The sequence below is a fragment of the Echinops telfairi genome, unplaced genomic scaffold (assembly GCF_000313985.2).
Source record: "Echinops telfairi isolate 266 unplaced genomic scaffold, ASM31398v2 ScPeMD7_7467;HRSCAF=8505_1, whole genome shotgun sequence".
In the NCBI taxonomy this organism is placed as follows: domain Eukaryota; kingdom Metazoa; phylum Chordata; class Mammalia; order Afrosoricida; family Tenrecidae; genus Echinops; species Echinops telfairi.
Window position 1 is genome coordinate 36,323,269 of NW_022111368.1, and position 17,870 is coordinate 36,341,138.

Below are 17,870 nucleotides of genomic sequence, written 5' to 3' on the forward strand. Positions count from 1 at the left end.
TTGAGAATGATGAGGGCAATGAATGTACAGATGCGCTTTACACAATTGATGTATGTATGGATTGTGATAAGAGTTGTATGAGCCCCTAATAAAATGAGTTAAAAAAAACAACAAAAAAAAAAGGTTAAAGAAAAATATGTCACTTGAAATATGAAGATGCAGCAGATGAAGTTATGGTGTTTTTCTATCACCGCATATGCATATGAGAGCTGGACAAGGAATAAGAAACACCGGAGAAGAAGTGATGCGTCTGAATGATCGTACTGAGGAGCATATTAAATATTCCATGTGCCGTCAGAAGAATGGACAACTCTATCTTGAAAGAAGCGTAGTTAGAATGCTCCTTTGAAGAAAGAATGGCCAGACTTCTTTCGCCCTTACTTGAGGCATATTGTTAAAAGATACCAGACCCTGAAGAAGAACATCATGATTTGTAACGAAGAGGTTTTACAATAAGGCAGAGGACTAGATTCTCAAGGGGATGGATTGGCACAGTGTCTACAAGAATGAGCTCAAACCTCGAAATTGTTGTGAAAATGGCCCAAGACCATTCAGTGTTTCCTTCTATTGTATATAGGGTGCTATGACTGGAACACAATTGGACAATAGATAACAAAAATGACAATGGGATACAGTTGCCAGGGAGCAGACAGGGTGGTGCCACTGATAAAATAAAGTAGGAATAAATTTCCCATAACATATTTGAAGATCACAGAGTGTAGGCTTGGGTTTGTGGGCCGTGATATTTCAACAGTAGAATTCTCACCTTCTAGGAGGAGATTGGAGTTTAAGTCAGAGCCAGTTCATCACAAGTGTAGCTACCACCCCATATCTCAGTGGAAACTCGTGTGCGGCTATGACTTGCAGCAGATGTCTGCAGAACGTCCAGACTAAGTGATACTAGGAATACAAGCCTGAGGATCTTATTTCTTTGGCTGAAAATCAGCCCCCCCCCCCAACCCCTAGGCATCGCAATGGTCAGATGTCTTCATTCTTCAGGGGCCTTGGGTTGGGGGCTGATTCAGTGGCACCCACCACCAGCAGCCGCCAAATCCGATGCACTACCATGGAGTCCATGACAGCCACCCTATAGGGCAGGGCAGAACTGCCCTCAGGGTTTCTGAGAATGTAACTCTTTGGGGGTAGGAAGCCTCATCTGTCTCCTGGGGAACAGCTGTTGGTTTCTAACTACGGACCTTGCAGTTAGCAGCCCAACGTTTAAGCACTATGCTACCAAATGACAGCAGATTTGATTGATTACAGAAATTCTGGAATTGTGCCTCTCTCTCTCACACACATGTAATATTGAACATTTTTCTTATGTTCTCAGTTTTCAGACCAGCAGTATCCTTTATTTATCCTTTGCTGTATCCAACTATCCTTGATTGGATGTGTACATGACGTGACAATGGGAGGCAAGGTATTCTGCAAGCTGCTTTAACGACCTGTTTCTTGGTACAGAGACTGTTTGAAAGTGGTGTGGAAGGGTGTGTGAGTAGAGGAAGGGTTTGTGCCTACTCTATTGTTGTGATTTGTCAGGCAGTTTGACTTTCCTTTTTTTAATTAAGTGGTTTGGTTTGGAAATTCATGCTTTTGAAATAGATGACTAATTCTTCAGAAATTAGGCAAAATTGCCTTAATTGTGGAGTCTCAGTCCTATTTCTGGCTTACGACCAGCACATGGTGGCAAAGCTTGCTTCCCCCAAAGGAGGCTGCTTATAGGCATTCCAGAGCGAGCTGGGAATGCTGGCGGCTGGACCCCCCATTGGAAAGACTGTCATTTAAGAGTTTGGGGATAAAGTTTGAGAGTCTCTATATCTTAAATGCGTCAAGTGGCTACTTGGAATGGGACCCTAGCCTATTCCTATGCGCCGAGAACATTCCTGTAATTCTGCTCCAGAGCTGTTGGAGCAGAATCCCTTTAAGGAGGACACCCAGGAATCTCGATTTGTATCTTGATTTAAAACAACTGTATTTCATTGAGAATTTGAAGGCCCATGAGTTATTGAGCCTAAGAGTTCCCTGTCAACCTGCTCATTTCTAAACCCCATTTATGACCTTTAACAAGCCACACTCTGGGGGCTTAATGCACATAAAGGTTTACATTAAGAATCTGTCACCGAATCCCTGTATTATCAGAGAGTGTATTTAGAGATGAAGTTGTTCTTCTGATTGGTAGGTTGGTAGCAATGGTTCCTTGGTGAAGGTATAAATGATTTGTGTACTCCTGCTCACTTAAAGGATGGGAATTCAAACCCACCTAGCCAGAAGTACAGTGGAAGAAAAGGCATGGGGAAAAGTTTGGGTGAGATGATGCCCATTCTCCATGCCCCAACCCCAAGAAAACCTTATTAAAGAGTTATATTTTGAAACACAACATGTAAGGTCACCCTGAGTTGAAATGGATTATTAGGTACTCATTATCAACCAAGACACCACTGCACCAAGTCAACCCCAACTCATAGCCAATTTATATATTGTTTCCAAGACTGTAAGTATTTATAGGAATAGACACTGTCCTCTTTCTCTGGAAGAAGGAGACTGTGGGTTTGAACCAGCTGGGGAGTTTGAACTGCTGACACTGGAGTAAGCAGCCCAAATGAGCCTGCCACCAATGATCCTTAAAAACAGCAATGAATAATTGAGAAATACTCCCAGTTTCCCCTTAAGAGCTCTGAGGAGACTCAGGAGGTCAGGAGACAGCAATGAAGAATTCATCCACTTTAAAAACTTTTCTCCCAATTTTAGTTGTTTAATTTCTTTGACTCACAGACAGACTGTGTCCACGCTGCATCGTCGTGTTGCTAGCACCCACTGCAGGGGACGATGTGCACACCCTGTTGAGATATAGAAACAGGATTATAATCTAGGCAAAGCCTTTGTTGTGTGTAAACCCCCGCCCCCACCTACAATTGGGCTGGAGAGAATCTGATGCACTTTCACAAACATTCACGCAGACATAGGAAACTTTCAGTAGGATCTCAGCTTAAAACGGAAACAAAGATCTAAGTGTCTGGCTGGATGTGCTGTGCATTCTCAAGTCTCCCCCTTAATAGACACAGTGTACGCTACAGAGAGCAAAGTGTAATTTTAAGAACCTTGTAATTCTTTACAAATTAACACAGCAGATGGTGTTTATGGGAGCCACAGAGTGAGGAATATTTGGTACGATGTGAGACATGTGTTCCAGGGTTTCGGCCTGCCTTCGACTTAGTTTAGTTTTTAACCATAATGCTGCAGAAATGCTACTTGCCTCATAAAGTTTTCATTGGTTCCAAGAGTGAGGAGAGGCCCCTAGCGATGGCTGCATTATGAGGCAGATTCCATCGTTCACCCACAGGGGCCCTGCTCACTTAAGCCTGAGATGTGCCGATTACTCGCTCAACCATCAAGTAGTTTGGGAGCCCTTTGGGTCTGGTAGTGGGGAGCGGCTGGATTTCCTTTCTGATGTGGAGATGGGCTCCAGCAAGAGCCCAAGCCCTGCCGAGTTCCTCTTGGGCAGAGCAGGGGAAGGGGGATGAAAGGGCAACGGAAAGGGGGCTAAAAACCTTAACAGTTCAAGATTGGGGCTTATTAGTGCCTAGTTTATTCGTGACGCTGTTTTCACAGTCCACATCACTAAAAGGAAAATAGTCTCCTGCCGTTTCCCTCAGAGTGATAGGATTTAAGTGAACAGCACCTCTGTATCTTCTTGTGGGGAGCTTGAGAGGACAGAAATGATGGCAGAAGCCAGCTGAGGGCGCTGGAGGTGATAAACAGGACTGGAAGAAGCAACTGGTCCTCACAGACTTGGACCAAGAGAAGAAGGAGAAGGAAAGGGGCCGGTTGTTTGGGTGGGACAGAGCGCTGGACAGGGCAACTGAAAGGCGGTCTCTGCTAGGGTCCCTGTGCCACATAACATCGTGTTTCCTCTGTCCAGTGTCTCCTAGGCATCCTCCTCCCTTTTCTGAGCCGTGGGAGAGACAAAACAGAAGAGTCCTGTGGTTCTTTGTGACCCGCTTTCCGGGCTTTGCCCAGTGAAGGCTCATTTGACCAAACACTTGATCCTCAAGCTCCCCATTTTCCATCCAGAAACCCTTGGAGAGAAGAATGTGATTAAATGCATTGTTCTTGGTGTGCTTACAGCGTCAGAAACCCCGTCAAGGGTGACTATGGGTGGGTGAGCTCTGCTGGGGGTGGGGGAGTTTTGAGCAGAGGAGAAAGGAAATGAGGGTGGAAAGTGGGCTTCCACCGATGAAGATCGAGTCAGCTTTCAATTGCACCGTGGCACCGAAGTCGCCTGGCTCCAAGGTTCTGTGTCATTCAGACATCTCAAACAGCCAGCATCTCACTGCCCTTTACCGTAATACAAATGGATAATAATTTAACACTAGCTCTGTGCCGGAAATTTTAGACTGATTTCAGGAAAATGCAATTGACTGACATCTTCCTATCTTTGAGCTCCTTTGCCTCAAACCAGGAAGAAGGCACCTGTTCTCTTAACAGTGACGGCAGAACACAGAGGCATCATGCTACATCTTACATATTTATTTTTGACATTTGAGTTGTGTAATATTTGTATTTGTAGACTAGCTCTAGACCGTGGCCTCTCAAATTTAATGAACAATGTAAGGAATTTGCACAGCACATGATTGCTACCTGTTTGGTCATTGTTTATGAGGCACCAAATGAATAGTAGATTAATTACAGATGTTCCGAGGAGGGTAGATCCTTATGAACTGGAAGGGCAGAGAAGATGTGCTGGAGGAATTTTGAGAGGGTCTGGTCCTTGAGATGTGGGCAGATGAGGCAAAGGACAGCCAAAGCGTGAGATTTACGCTCAGCCTTCTTTTCTGGTGGTATGTGTTGGAGCACTAACTGCAAAGTTGGTGATTCAGACCCACCAGCCACTCCACCAGAGAAAGATGAGGCTTTCTGTTCCTAGAAAGACTGACAGCCTCAGAAACCATGGTTTCTATGTATGAAATCAACTTGATGGCTGTGGATTTGCCTTTTGTGATTAAAGTCACCCTTTGCCTGAAGGTTTTCTGATTTCCATGAATGCTCGGTAAGCTGAACACAGCTATCGAGCTCTTTTCCAGAAAGAAATGACCACAATCCAGCGGTCTTTTAAGCATTGATAGCCTTAACTATAACTCAGTGGTTTGGGGAATGCACACTAAAAAATGGAACGGAAGTTTAAATTCCATTGAAATTTCAATCATCTATTCCGTGTCGGTACATGTATGTTGGTATATGTGTGTGAAATCAATGGAAATTTGCACTTCACCTTGACTACTTTCATCTCAACTCTAAAGATGGAATGGCATTTTTTAGCAGTTCACTTATTTCATGATCGCTCATAGGCTGAGAAGTAGTGAGTGGTTAATTAACCCTGGCTTTTAGCAATCATCTGGGGGTTGGGAGGGGGGTTTGGTGAAAAATATCTTCTGTGCAGACTTGTCTGACAGATAATCATTGAGACTACACCTGTGTTGATAAAATAAATCAGGGAGCAAGAATTGTAATATTATACAGGTGCCAGCCACATCCTATGGTTTTGATCAGCAGATTTTGAAGTAGGTAAAATTTATTTTTAGGATCTCCCAGTTTCCCAATCATGCATCCCTTTCATTTCTCCTTCCCATCCTCAGGTGTCTGCTCACACCACCCAGCCTTTCATCTAGAAATGCACCGCCCTCATCATTTTTGTGAGGTTCATGCTCAATCTTCTGGGGAAAAGAAAAAAAATTTTTTTAAAGGCACACTCCAGCTTCAAACAACAAGTGGTGTTCAAACCATTAAAAGAAAACTTGGGTTGATTCCAGCTCATAATGATGCTAGAGGACAGAGGAGATCTGCCTGGATTTGTTTCCCGGGCTATGCATCTTTAGAGAAGCACTCTACCACACCGTGTTCCCATGCAGTAGCCGGGAGTTGAACTGCCAACCTTCCCTTTCTCAGCAGAGTCCTTAAGCACTGCACGACCAGGGCCCCTATCTTATTACAGTCACATGGACATGTGCTACATGACAAAGGAGGGTATTTTGATGCCGCTGATGGCTGCCAACGACTCCTGGTGAACCCACAGACATTGGACCGAAGCACTGTCCAGCCCTGTACCGTCCCATGATCAGTGTCAGATGATTCCATGTGATTCGGAGAATTCTTATGGACTGGTATTTGGAAATACATAGCCAGGCCTTTCCCCCAGTCTTTGTCTGTGAAAACTATGCTGAAACCTACTTTCTAGCATTAAAATACACACAGCTGCCCATGAAGTTCATTGGATGAGAATTGATTCCTGATGTCCCACGTGCAAGGAGGTCATAGTGGGTGATGTGTTAAGCTACTAACTGCAGGGTCAACCACATGAAACCACAGCCTCTCTGCTACAGGAAGACGAGGCTATCCTTTCTCATAAAAATGCACAGCCTTAGAAATTAAATACGGAAAAACAAAAAAAGAAATTAAATACAGTAGGTGCACTCTGTTCTGTAAGATCTCTGAGTCTGGAGCAACTAGATGGCAGTGAAATCGTTTGTTTGTTTTGATTTTTGTTTTTTTTTAGTCCAACACGGAAAGCAAGATGTCTGCCATTGTAGCGCCACTGCCCCTTGTTAGCAGCTGCATTATTCATCACAAATCAAAACTAAATGGTGTGGACAGAGGAAGGAAGATCTTCAGGCACGAGATCACTGTAGGCACCCTCCCAGGACAGGATTCTTCAGCTGTCCCTCATGATTGGGTTCAAGGAACAAGTTGCCACAGCATCAACTAACTCTCTCTCTCTCTCTCTCTCTCTCTCTCTCTCTTGGTGACCCCCCACGAGTGAGAGTTGAATTGTGTTTCATAGGGTTTTTCAAAAGCTGCTTTTTCATCAGTAGGATACCAGGTCTTTCTTCCTCTAGATAAATTTGAACCTACAGCATGTTGGTTAGTAGCCAAATGCATCAACCATTGGCACTAAGTTGAATAGGATCAAGGCGGAATGTACTTATAAGCCTGAAAGAGAAGCAAGAAGTTTGTGAGTCAGTGAAGGAACAAATTGATTGGAGACCAATCTAACAGATTGATTAGAGATTATGATGCCTTACAATGCGGGCCAAGAACATAGAATGTACAGATCCAGCCAGAAATAAAAAGGATCTGAGGAATATTGAGTGGAGGAGTTGAAAGCTTAGCCTACTATGTTGTAGTAAGGATGATAAATCAAGAAAGGGTACTGCAGTGTGGCAAAGCAGCACTAGAGATGGGTGGTTGTCAGTGGCAGAGGGATTTGAGGGAAAGTATGAATTCTACAGACATTATTGGGCATATTTTTGAAGCTGGTGTCTAACCATATTTAGGAGAGGGAAATGATGGTAACATTTAGAACTTGGGCAGGGACTGGTGCTGGGAAAACCTCATGAATGGATCAGGGAAGTGTGACCTCCCCAGGAAGTGCCTAGTCCTTCCCTCTCCACCATCCTCCATTGAAATGATGTGGCCCTTGATGGAAGCCCTGGAGGCACCAGGACATGAACATCTGTCTGCTCATTCAAAGGCTGGCAGTTAGAACCCACCCAGCCACTTCACAGGAAAACGCTTCAGAGATAGGATTCCACAAAAATTACAGCCAAGAAAACTTTAGGCAACAGTTTTATTCTATCACATGGGGTTGTTAATTGGCATCAACTCACAGCATCAAGCAACAATCACAAAGTTAGTTAAGCTTTTCTTGTTTTAAATCATTTTATTGGGAGCTCGTACAGTTCTTATCACAATCCATCCACCCATCCATACACGCATACATTGTGTCGAGCACATTTGTACATTTGTTGCAAGTGACAGATAACCAACATCAACCAAAAAAGGAGTTTTAATAATTCATGATACTAGCAAATCCATTAATGAATACTTGTAACTTTAGATACACTTGACTAAGTGTATTGACTTAATACAATATATTGAACATCAAATATGTAACAGGATTTCAGGTCACCAAATGGTTAAGTGCTCAGCTTCTTTGTAGCTGCTACTCCTTCCTTTAGAGAAAAGAACTAGGCATCTGCTCCCATTGACATTGCATTCAAAGCCCTTTGGGGAAGTCCTATGCTATCCTATAGGATCCCAGTGATGGGATGGCTTGACAGCGTATAACAATAACATTATATGGCTGACAGAGCTGCAGGCTCTAAGGTTAAAACACTAGGCAAAACTGAGATTTTAGTCTCCTAAATCTTAATATTTTAATCTTTCCAAGTAGTATAGCCAAGTCAAACATACTTCTTTGTGTATTTCTATGCCAATGAGTAAGGCCTGATAGCCTATTATGCTCATAAAGTCTTGCAGAAACATGCCATAGATACATTTTACACCATCTTTTTGTCATTAGTGTATTTTTTACCCTCTTTTTCTTCTTTCCACCTTTAATTCTACATTAGGGTCTTAAAAAAAAAAAAGATCACCGGTTGCGATGTAGTTATAGTATCCACATTGTGTACATGGATATGGTTTGTGGCCATGTCTAAATCTTCATCGATTCTAAGGGGATAGTGCCTGTGTTTCTTTCTGAATGTCACTAGCAAATAAAAAGAAAATATTTAGTAAGGCCCGCTTTTTCCATTGTGGTTTACACGGAATATGCAGGTATTAGGACATGTTCAGGGTTATATAAATAATGGTGCTATCTGTAATAAGGATATGACTTCTCTATGTGGGGTTAGAGCACATGCAAGCAACTAGCTAAATATGATAGGCTGACTGCTAGATCCAAATATTATTATTTTTCAGTACTCTCACATTGCCTAGTTCATAGTTTTGAATCGCTGCAACATTGGCAACAGAGTCCTCTGTGTTTCTGTGTGCTGCCCTGCTGACTCTGATGCCCACTTTTCCAAGCAACAGTGGCATTTAATTAGTTTCCCAAATATTAAATATATTAGGTCCACACCTATAAAATATCTTAAAGATTTCTCACAAATGCAATCGAGATAGAAGGTTGTATTAAGGAAAAGGAAGAGATTGATGGACCTCTGTGTCCCTATAGTAAGTCCAACCAGCAATGGGATGCCCTGAAATGGGTGTGAAATCATTAGAATGGTAGACTGGCATTCATTCCTAGAGTTCCAACAAACAAATATTTTCTTAGAATTCTACATTTGGGATGGGTGAGAGTTTGCATGGTGAACAGCCAGCAAAGGAGTTCTCATGAGTCATTTTAAGAAATTAAAAAATTATCATACCTTATGTTTTGCTTTATAAATTAGGGAGTTGGTATCAGCTGTCTGTTATGCAATACAAACAAGGGGGCTTCCAAAAGTTTGTGGAGAAATTCCATTATCTTTTACTGTCATTTAAACATTTTAAATTTCACTTTCTCCATGAATTTTCTGAATTCCCCTCCTCGTGTGAACACACGGCATGTGTCCTTGGTCATTCAGAAGAGGTGATGTGTATTGTCTTCATTTATTAGTGCTGCTGCAACAAATAATACTCATTGGTGGTTTCAAAGACAGAAATTATTATTATTTTACAGTTTAGGAAGAGGTCAAAATTCCAGGCATCAGCAACAGGAGAAGACTACTATGTGGGCACTGGGGGAGACCCTTGACTCAGGTTCAATAATCTCAATGTTCACCAGCTCTTTGGTGATCTTCATTGTCCGCCATCTTCCTCAGTTTGAGCTCATTCCTGTCTGTCTCTCTGTACTGTTCCTAATATCACTCAGAACTGACTAGGTTCTCTTAATCTGACTAGGTTCACCTTAATCTAATATGACTCCATTAACGTAACAAAAATACCCTACCCCTAATGAGATTCCATCCACCTTTATAGGAGGTAGGGCTCCAACACATATTTTAGGGTACACTCCAATCTGCAGCAGATATTAATATAGTGAAACAGTAAAGAAGTAAGAAGAACAAGATAAAGAAAGAAAAGATTCTTCCCCAAAGTAGAAGGGCTTTTACTTCCCAAAGGAGGGTATTAGAAGACAATATTGAAATAAAAGATTATACTTTTTATTGAAATTAATTATAAAAACTACATTTTCAATGAATAGTTGTGATCTTTTTTTTTTAGGACCACCCTGGAAATATGAAGGTCCTCTAGGCCAGTGGTTCTCAACCTTCCTAGTGCTGCGACCCTTTAATACAGTTCCTCATGTTCTGGAGACCCCCAACCATAAAATTATTTTTGTTGCTACTTCATAACTGTAATTTTGCTACTGTTATGAATTGGATGACCCCTGTGAAAGGGTCATTTGACTCCCAAAGGGATCTCGACCCACAGTTTGAGAACCGCTCGCCCTGGACTAATCTGATACTTTGGCAAGTGGTTGTATGAATAGGAATTGAGTTGAAAGCAATGAGTTTCTTTTTCTGTTTTCCAAACTGTGCTCAGATTTAGAGCCAGTGGATAGAAAAATAAGGAGTTCTGATAATAACCCAACTCAAGTACTATCTTTTCTTTGCTCTAGTCATTTCAAGCCACAGACTTACCATGAGTATGTTCTGTGAAAGAGTGCACCAAGACAAAGACAAATAAAGTTTAATAAACACGCACTTCCCTAGCAGGACAGATGGCAGCCAGAAAAGCTGCCTGGAGCAAACTGAGAAAGTATCCCTGCCTGTCTTCTTCTTCTTCTTCCTTTCTCTCAACAACGATACTTATTAACTAGCTATCTCCATTGCAGACTCATTCTCTGCAGGTAAAGATAAAGAAGGCAAGTGGAAAGCAGGTCTCAAAAAGCTACACAAGATCTATAAACAAAATGACAGAGGAAATATGCCTCAAATACACACACATATGGGGGGGCATAAACCCCAATTGGAATTTTTTTCAAAGCTATATATTTAACTTTTTTTACAAAACAACCTCATCACCTTCAAAGTATTCTCTATTACACTTATACATTTGTTACATCTGCGAGTCCATTCTTGGAAACATTTTTCAAAATGGTTTGTTTGGATGCCTGATAGCACTTCCCTCGTTTTCTCTTCACCTCTTCTCCATCATCAAATAGCTGTCCTTTCATGTCCCTCTTCATTCATGGAAACAAAAAAGTCACACTAAGTGAGGTTAGGTGAGTCAGGTGCATGGGGTAAGAGAGGCATGCTGTTTTTGACAAAAACTGGTTCACTGAGATGGCTGCGTGAACAGGTGCATTGTCATGGTGGCAAAAGCAGTCCCCTACCTGCCACAAATCAGGCCTTTTTTGTCGTACACTATTACACAACTTCGCACTGTTCAAAACTACTAAATAGAAAGCTGATTAACAGTCTAACCAGGGGAACGCACTCCAAGTGGACATTTTCATCCTTTTGGGAATTTGATGGATGTCTAGAATGAGATTTGTCATCGATCGACATTTCATCTTTTTGAAATGAGCAACCACTTGTAAACTTGAGATTTTCCCCATAGTCCCATTTTTGTAAGCTGTGTTCAACATCACAACAGTGTCCGCGGCATTTTTCCCGAGCAGGAAACAAAATTTCACAGCTGCACGCTGTTCTCTTAAATTGACCATCATAAAAAAAAAGAAGTTCAACCGAAACTGCTTTTAGGAAAAAAATTCACCGTCACCAGAGAGAACCTTCCCAGATGATACCACTGGGTGCACTAACACAGAACAAGGTGGTCGCCTAGTGGGAAGATTGCATGCTATGAAAGCTCCGCTCCTTCCAGAACAATCTGGGTTTCAGGCTGGGGGTGTATCCCCTAGTATATGTACTTTTTGAAGAGACACTTGAAACACTATAAAATCACAAAATCCTACAATGTTAGAGATGGAAGATGGATTAGATATGGGCTTCAGTTCCCATTCGCAAAGTGATCAGAAATACATTTCCTCTCCCTTGATCTGCTGTCCTCCTCTGTGAAGTGAATGGGAGGAGAGACAATTGGCATTTATCAGGTTACCTCAGCTAGATCAGGAACTGTTCTAAACATAATACCCCCCCCCCCATTTTTCATGTTCAGAGTAATCTAATGAATAGTAGTCAAATGAATTGATGAATGTATCAATATTTTAGAGATGAGAAAAAACCTAAAGTGAATGCTAATTCCAGCCTTTTCTGAGCTCCTCCCCATAACAGGAAGCCTAGTTACAAGTTCTCAGTGGTTTTTCTGGCTGTTGTACTCCGTGATTCAGTCACTCAGCACCAGGTTCCTAATTCTATAAGGAATAAGACTGGCATCGCCAGGTCAGCAGGCAGTTGCTAAAGAGTAGCTAAAACTGGTTTTGCTGGATTGTTTGTTCCTTCGGTGAAGCAAATCAGTGGCAGGAAAGTCAGCTCCCACTCACGGTGACTCCCTGTGTGTCAGAGTAGACCTGGCCTCAGAGGGGTTTCCCCGGCTATTTTTCAGAAGTAAACTGTCAGGCTTTTCTCGAGATGCAATGAGGGTCTCCTCTATATGACAAGGAGGTGCCTTAAAACCATATACATTTGGTATCTATTAGATGATGACGCCAAAATGAAAACCCAGGTCTCCTCTCATCTTCGTTGTACAAAACTAGTCTTAGTCTTGTGTTGGTATTGTCTCATACAACTTGGGGTCATGAAGTGAGAGTTGGATGAGGCCTCTGGTTGGCCCGAAGGAATCTAGAATTTACCCCAAATGATCAAAATGCTTACTTATTTAATAAATATGTCCAAGAACTTCCTAGGTAAAGAGTTTCATCCCCCTGTAGTGCTCTTAGGTAGGCCTTGTGCTGCTAACCACAAGGTAGGCAGTTCAAACCTCTCAGTTGCTCCTTGGGACAGACGAGGCCATCGGCTCCTGTATAGATTCACAGCCTTGAAACCCATATATAGGGTTACTATCAGTCAGAATTGACTTGATGGCAGTGGTTTTTTTTTTGCTTTGCTTCTATTTCACCATTTCGAAGTATCTGGGACCACTTACCTTTTTAAAATGATGTGCCCAAAGAGTCTTTCCTTAGAGAGAAATTACATTTTCTATAGGAATTCTAATTTTCAGATATCATCTACCTGCATGGAGAAAAATGAAGTACAGGTGATCAAAACTACTATCTATGTAGTTTCCAAATAAAGGATTTCATTCCTTGTATGGCAAACACACCTAATTACCCTGAACACTGTTAATGCCTTTTACTGTTTCTGGCAAAATGGCATCATGATTGATTTTCTTGCAGGCCTTGCAAAGAAGACTAGGCGTATGTTATGCTATTCAGTCTGCTTATGAGGAAACTCAGACATAAAAAATGGGGCAAATCATTACCCAAAGAGCAGAGAGCCTAATGATGGGAAACTGACACTAGGAGGCAAGGCTTCTCTCTCTCTGGGATTGGCGTCCTATCCCATTCAAACTGGTCATATTTTTAAATCGTTTTATTAGGGGCTCATATAACTCTTCTCACAATCCATACATACATCAATTGTGTAAAGCACATTTGTGCATTCATTGCTCTCATCATTCTCAAAACATTTCCTCTCCACCTAAGTCCCTGGCATCAGCTCCTCATTTTTCCCCTCCCTCCCCACTCCCCACTCCCTCATGAACCCTTGATAATTTATAAATTATCATTTTGTCATATCTTGCCCTGTCCGATGTCTCCCTTCACCCATTTTTCAGTTGCCCGTCCCCCAGAGAGGAGGTCACATGTAGATCCTTGTAATCGGTTCCCCCTTTCCAACCCACCCTCCCCCTACCCTCACAGTATCACCACTCACACCACTGGTCCTGAAGGGATCATCCCCCTTGAATTCCCTGTATTTCCAGTTCCTATCTGTACCAGTGTCCCTCCTCTGGTCTAGCCAGATTTGTAAGGTAGAACTGAGATTATAATAGTAGGGGAGGAGGAAGCATTTAGGAACTAGAGGAAAGTTGTATGTTTCATTGTTGCTACATCGTACCCTGACTGGCTCGTCTCCTCCCCGAGACCCTTCTGTAAGGGGATGTTCAGTGGCCTACAAATGGGCTTTGGGTCTCCACTCTGCACTCCCCACCTCATTCACTGTGGTAAGATTTTTTGTTTTGATGATGCCTGATTCCTGATCCCTTTCACACCTTGTGAGCACAAAGGCTGGTGTGCTTCTTCCATGTGGGCTTTGTTGCTTCTGAGCTAGATGGCCGCTTGTTTATCTTCAAGTCCTTAAGACCCCAGACATTATATCTTTTGATAGCCGGGCACCATCAGCTTTCTTCAACACATTTGCTTATGCACTCATTTGTCTTCAGCGATTGTATCATAGAAGTGAGCACACAATAGTGTAATTTTTTTGTTCTTTGATGCTTGATACCTGATCCCTTCGGCACCTCATGATCGCACAGGCTGGTGTGCTTCTTCCATGTGGACTCTGTTGCTTCTGAGGTAGATGGCCGCTTGCTTACCTTCAAGCCTTTAAGACCCCAGATGCTATATCTTTTGATAACCGGACACCATCAGCTTTCTTCACCACATTTGCTTATTCACCGCTTTGTCTTCAGTGGTTGTGTCGGGAAGGTGAATATCATAGAATGCCAATTTAATAGAAGAAAATATTCTTGCATTGAGGGAGTACTTGAGTGGAGGCCCAATGTCCTCTGCTACCTTAATACTAAACCTATACACATAGATCTATTTCCCCATCCTCATATATAAATATATTTGCATATGTACATGCCTTTATCTAGACCTCTATAAATGCCCTTTGCCTCTCAGCTCTTTCCTCTATTTCCTTTGACTTTCCTCTTGTCCCACTATCATGCTCAGTCCCCACCTGGGTTGCAGCAATTCCTCTTGGTTACATTACCCATGATCATGCCCTACCAGGCCTCCCACACCTTCCTCACCACCAATTTGGATCACTTGTTGTTTCATTGTCCCTGAGTTTGTTAGCACTATTACCTTTCCCCGCTCCTCCTCCTTGCCCATGTCCCCGCGGAACTGTCGGTCTCCTTGTTTTCTCCTCCAGATTGTTCATCCAGCCTATCTTATTTAGACAGACCTGCGGAGATAATAACATGCACAAAACAAGACAGAGCAAAACCAAGCAACAATATATAACAAAACATCAACAACAAAAAAACAAAACAAAACACAACAAGAAAGAGAAGCTTGTAGTTAGTTCAAGGACTGTTTGTTGGCCTTTCAGGCTGGTAATTTTAAATGACTTCTGCATGTGACATCAAAATGCACAGGAACATGTGAGTGGAAATCTAAGTATTGATAGGCTACTATATTTTTTCCTGTACACATACCTTATTAAAAAGAAATTTGAATTTTAAAAGGATTCTAAAGGGCCCAATGTTCCTAAACTCCAGATCTAACTTGAATACCCTTCAGCCTACCTTTCAGTGAACATAAATATGGCACCCGAGTTGACTGCATTTCTGGGTTGCCTTCAGTCCAAGACTTAGAATCTAGAAAAACCGAGGCTCACAGCTATCCCACAAATAGAATCCTGCTAACACAGTGCTATGGAATGCTAATGTCACCAGAGATCTCCTGGGTGCACCGATCAAAATGTACTCAGCAGTAATCACGCAATAACGAAGCTCTTCTAGAAATAATTTGCCTCTAAAGCTAGTCAGACTTATTTGGACTATACTCCCCTCCAAACACCCACCGTTGAATTTCCAATCTTGGGATTTTTCTGCCACTAATCCAATCTTTCAAGTGACTTTCCCCAACCCCCATTAAATTTTATTCAGGGTTTAAGGTCCAACTAAATTCCTCCACCCAGCCCTGTGACATTTCCTCAATTTCTCACGCAACATCTTCTCCCCGTTCTAAGCCTTTTCAGGGAGCCCTTGAGCCTGCTAGTCTCTCACACCCTGTGTTCTTTTAATTAACCTTCTCTTCTGGTCTATTTACCTGGACTCCTGGAGGCTGAGGAGTGTTAATCTCACCTCTTGTGTGTCCCCTGCATTGCCTGACAAGATACTTCATATTTAAGAGTTATGCCCCTTTTTAGGTATAACTTATTGATGCTGGAAAATGCAGTGTCCATGCTACCTTCCCCATGAGGTAACCACATGAGAAAGTCAACGAGGACAGGGATCGCATGGCTACTCCTCTGGGGCACACCTGACTATGGCTGCTCCTCTGGGGCACACCTGACTATGGAAAACTGCTCACACACAAGCATGCATGTTCCTCAATCAAATCTCCCCCTACAGACGAATCTCTATGGGGTTCTCCAAATACTTAGATTTTGTTTTCATTGAATTTTTTGAGTATCGATATTTCAAAGCTGTAAAATACTAGCCACAGTCTTTTAAGCATGTCCACTTAAGCCTCTGTGTATAAATTTAAATGACTAGTGGGTAAGTTTCGGGCCTACAAAATGATGATGGGGATTTGAAGAAGTTTATATTATTAAAAATATGCACATACAAGATCTTGTTTGGGCTTTAAATGAAAACACTATAGAAATATGCATCAGATACTTACAAAATTTGATTAATCAAGCAAGAGTTGTAGAGGGTGATTGCTTTAAACTCATTCGATAGAGCTGATGTGTATGGAATTTACCTATCCAGATTTGTATCACTGAAATATAGCAATTGCAAACTTATTTGGAAGGGCCTATGGGTCCCTGGGTCATCACATTCCAGTAAGCTCAACTGATGACCTGTGATTTCCTTTCCCCACATGTACGGGTTGTTATGAAGAATTGAGGGAGCTCTGGGGATACTGCGGCGTAAGTGTCGGACTGTTAACCACAAAGTCAGCAGTTCAAACCTACTAGCTGCTCTGTAGGAGAAAGATGAGGTTGTTTGCTGCCATTTTGAAAAGACCACATAGGGGCACTATGAGTATGAATTGGGTTGTTGACAGTGTGTTTGCTATTTTTTGAGTTTATGGAGACTTTCAAGATTTTTCAGAAGTGGTGTGGAACGTGAATGGCCTTGTCATAGGACCAAAAATAAATACATCTGTGAAGTACCTGACTAAAATTCAGATGTTTTCATAGGTGAGAGAAGGAACCCTGGGGATATAGTGGTTATGAGTTGGCCTGCTCTCAGAAGGTCAACCCTTCAAAACCACCAGACATGCAATGGGAGAAAGATGAGGGTTTCACCTCCCATAAAGAGTTACAGTCCCGGAATCCACAGGGACAGTTCTACTCTGTCCTATATGTTTGCTTGGAGTTGAAATCGAGTCAATGGCAGTGAGTTTGAGTTTTGAATAGATTGGAGAAAGCTTCTGAAACACTTTTTCCTTAAAGGAAATCATGCCATCTACACCTTTATGTGAAGCTTGTTGTTTTTGCACATCTATGGAAATCTTTGGTTGTTTTTAAAAAAGGCAATAGATAGCGTGTTTCGTTTGATTTTCCCCCTGCATCCAACATAAAAGAGAGTGCATGAGAGAAAAGAACAATAAGAATTATTTAGTGAACTTTCCTAATGAATTTAGCAATTTCTAATATATTTATTAAAGATATTTCCCTATATCTCTTTTTCAGTCATAGGGAAATTTTCTTCATGATTTTGAATCTGAGTTGCTTATTATCATGTTCAGCATTCCACTGCACAAGAGAATAGAGATTAGAGGCACAGGATTTCCCAGGAAAGCATCTCTTCTGATTCTGGCACTGAGGCTGCAATACAACATCTGATGTAAAATTCCAAATTATGGAGATTTACCTTAAACTTGTTTTGCATTTGGTTGTTTGGATTTTTTAAGTCATCTTTTATTCAGTAGAGCTTTGCTTACATAATAAAGAAGGATGAAACTTTTTTCATCTGAAGGCAAAAACAAAGTGTCCTTGATATATTTTCTTAATAGCTAAATGTCTGGAAAAGGAGAAAAAAGATTTGTATGGAGTTGAATTTGGACATATTTGTAGCTTTCCTAAGTGTATTGATTTTCATCCATTTTAATTTTTATTTTGGGGAAAAGCAATGCTATTGACAAAATCATCTTCACTGTGTTCAAAATAATAACTTTTATG

At 41.7% G+C, this 17,870-nt stretch overlaps 1 protein-coding gene across 5 annotated transcripts in view; it reads left to right on the plus strand.

Annotated features, from left to right (window-relative positions):
* Window positions 1-17,870, plus strand: part of CTNNA2 (catenin alpha 2) — a 1,370,089-nt gene that overhangs the window by 985,067 nt on the left and 367,152 nt on the right. The window lies entirely within an intron of this gene.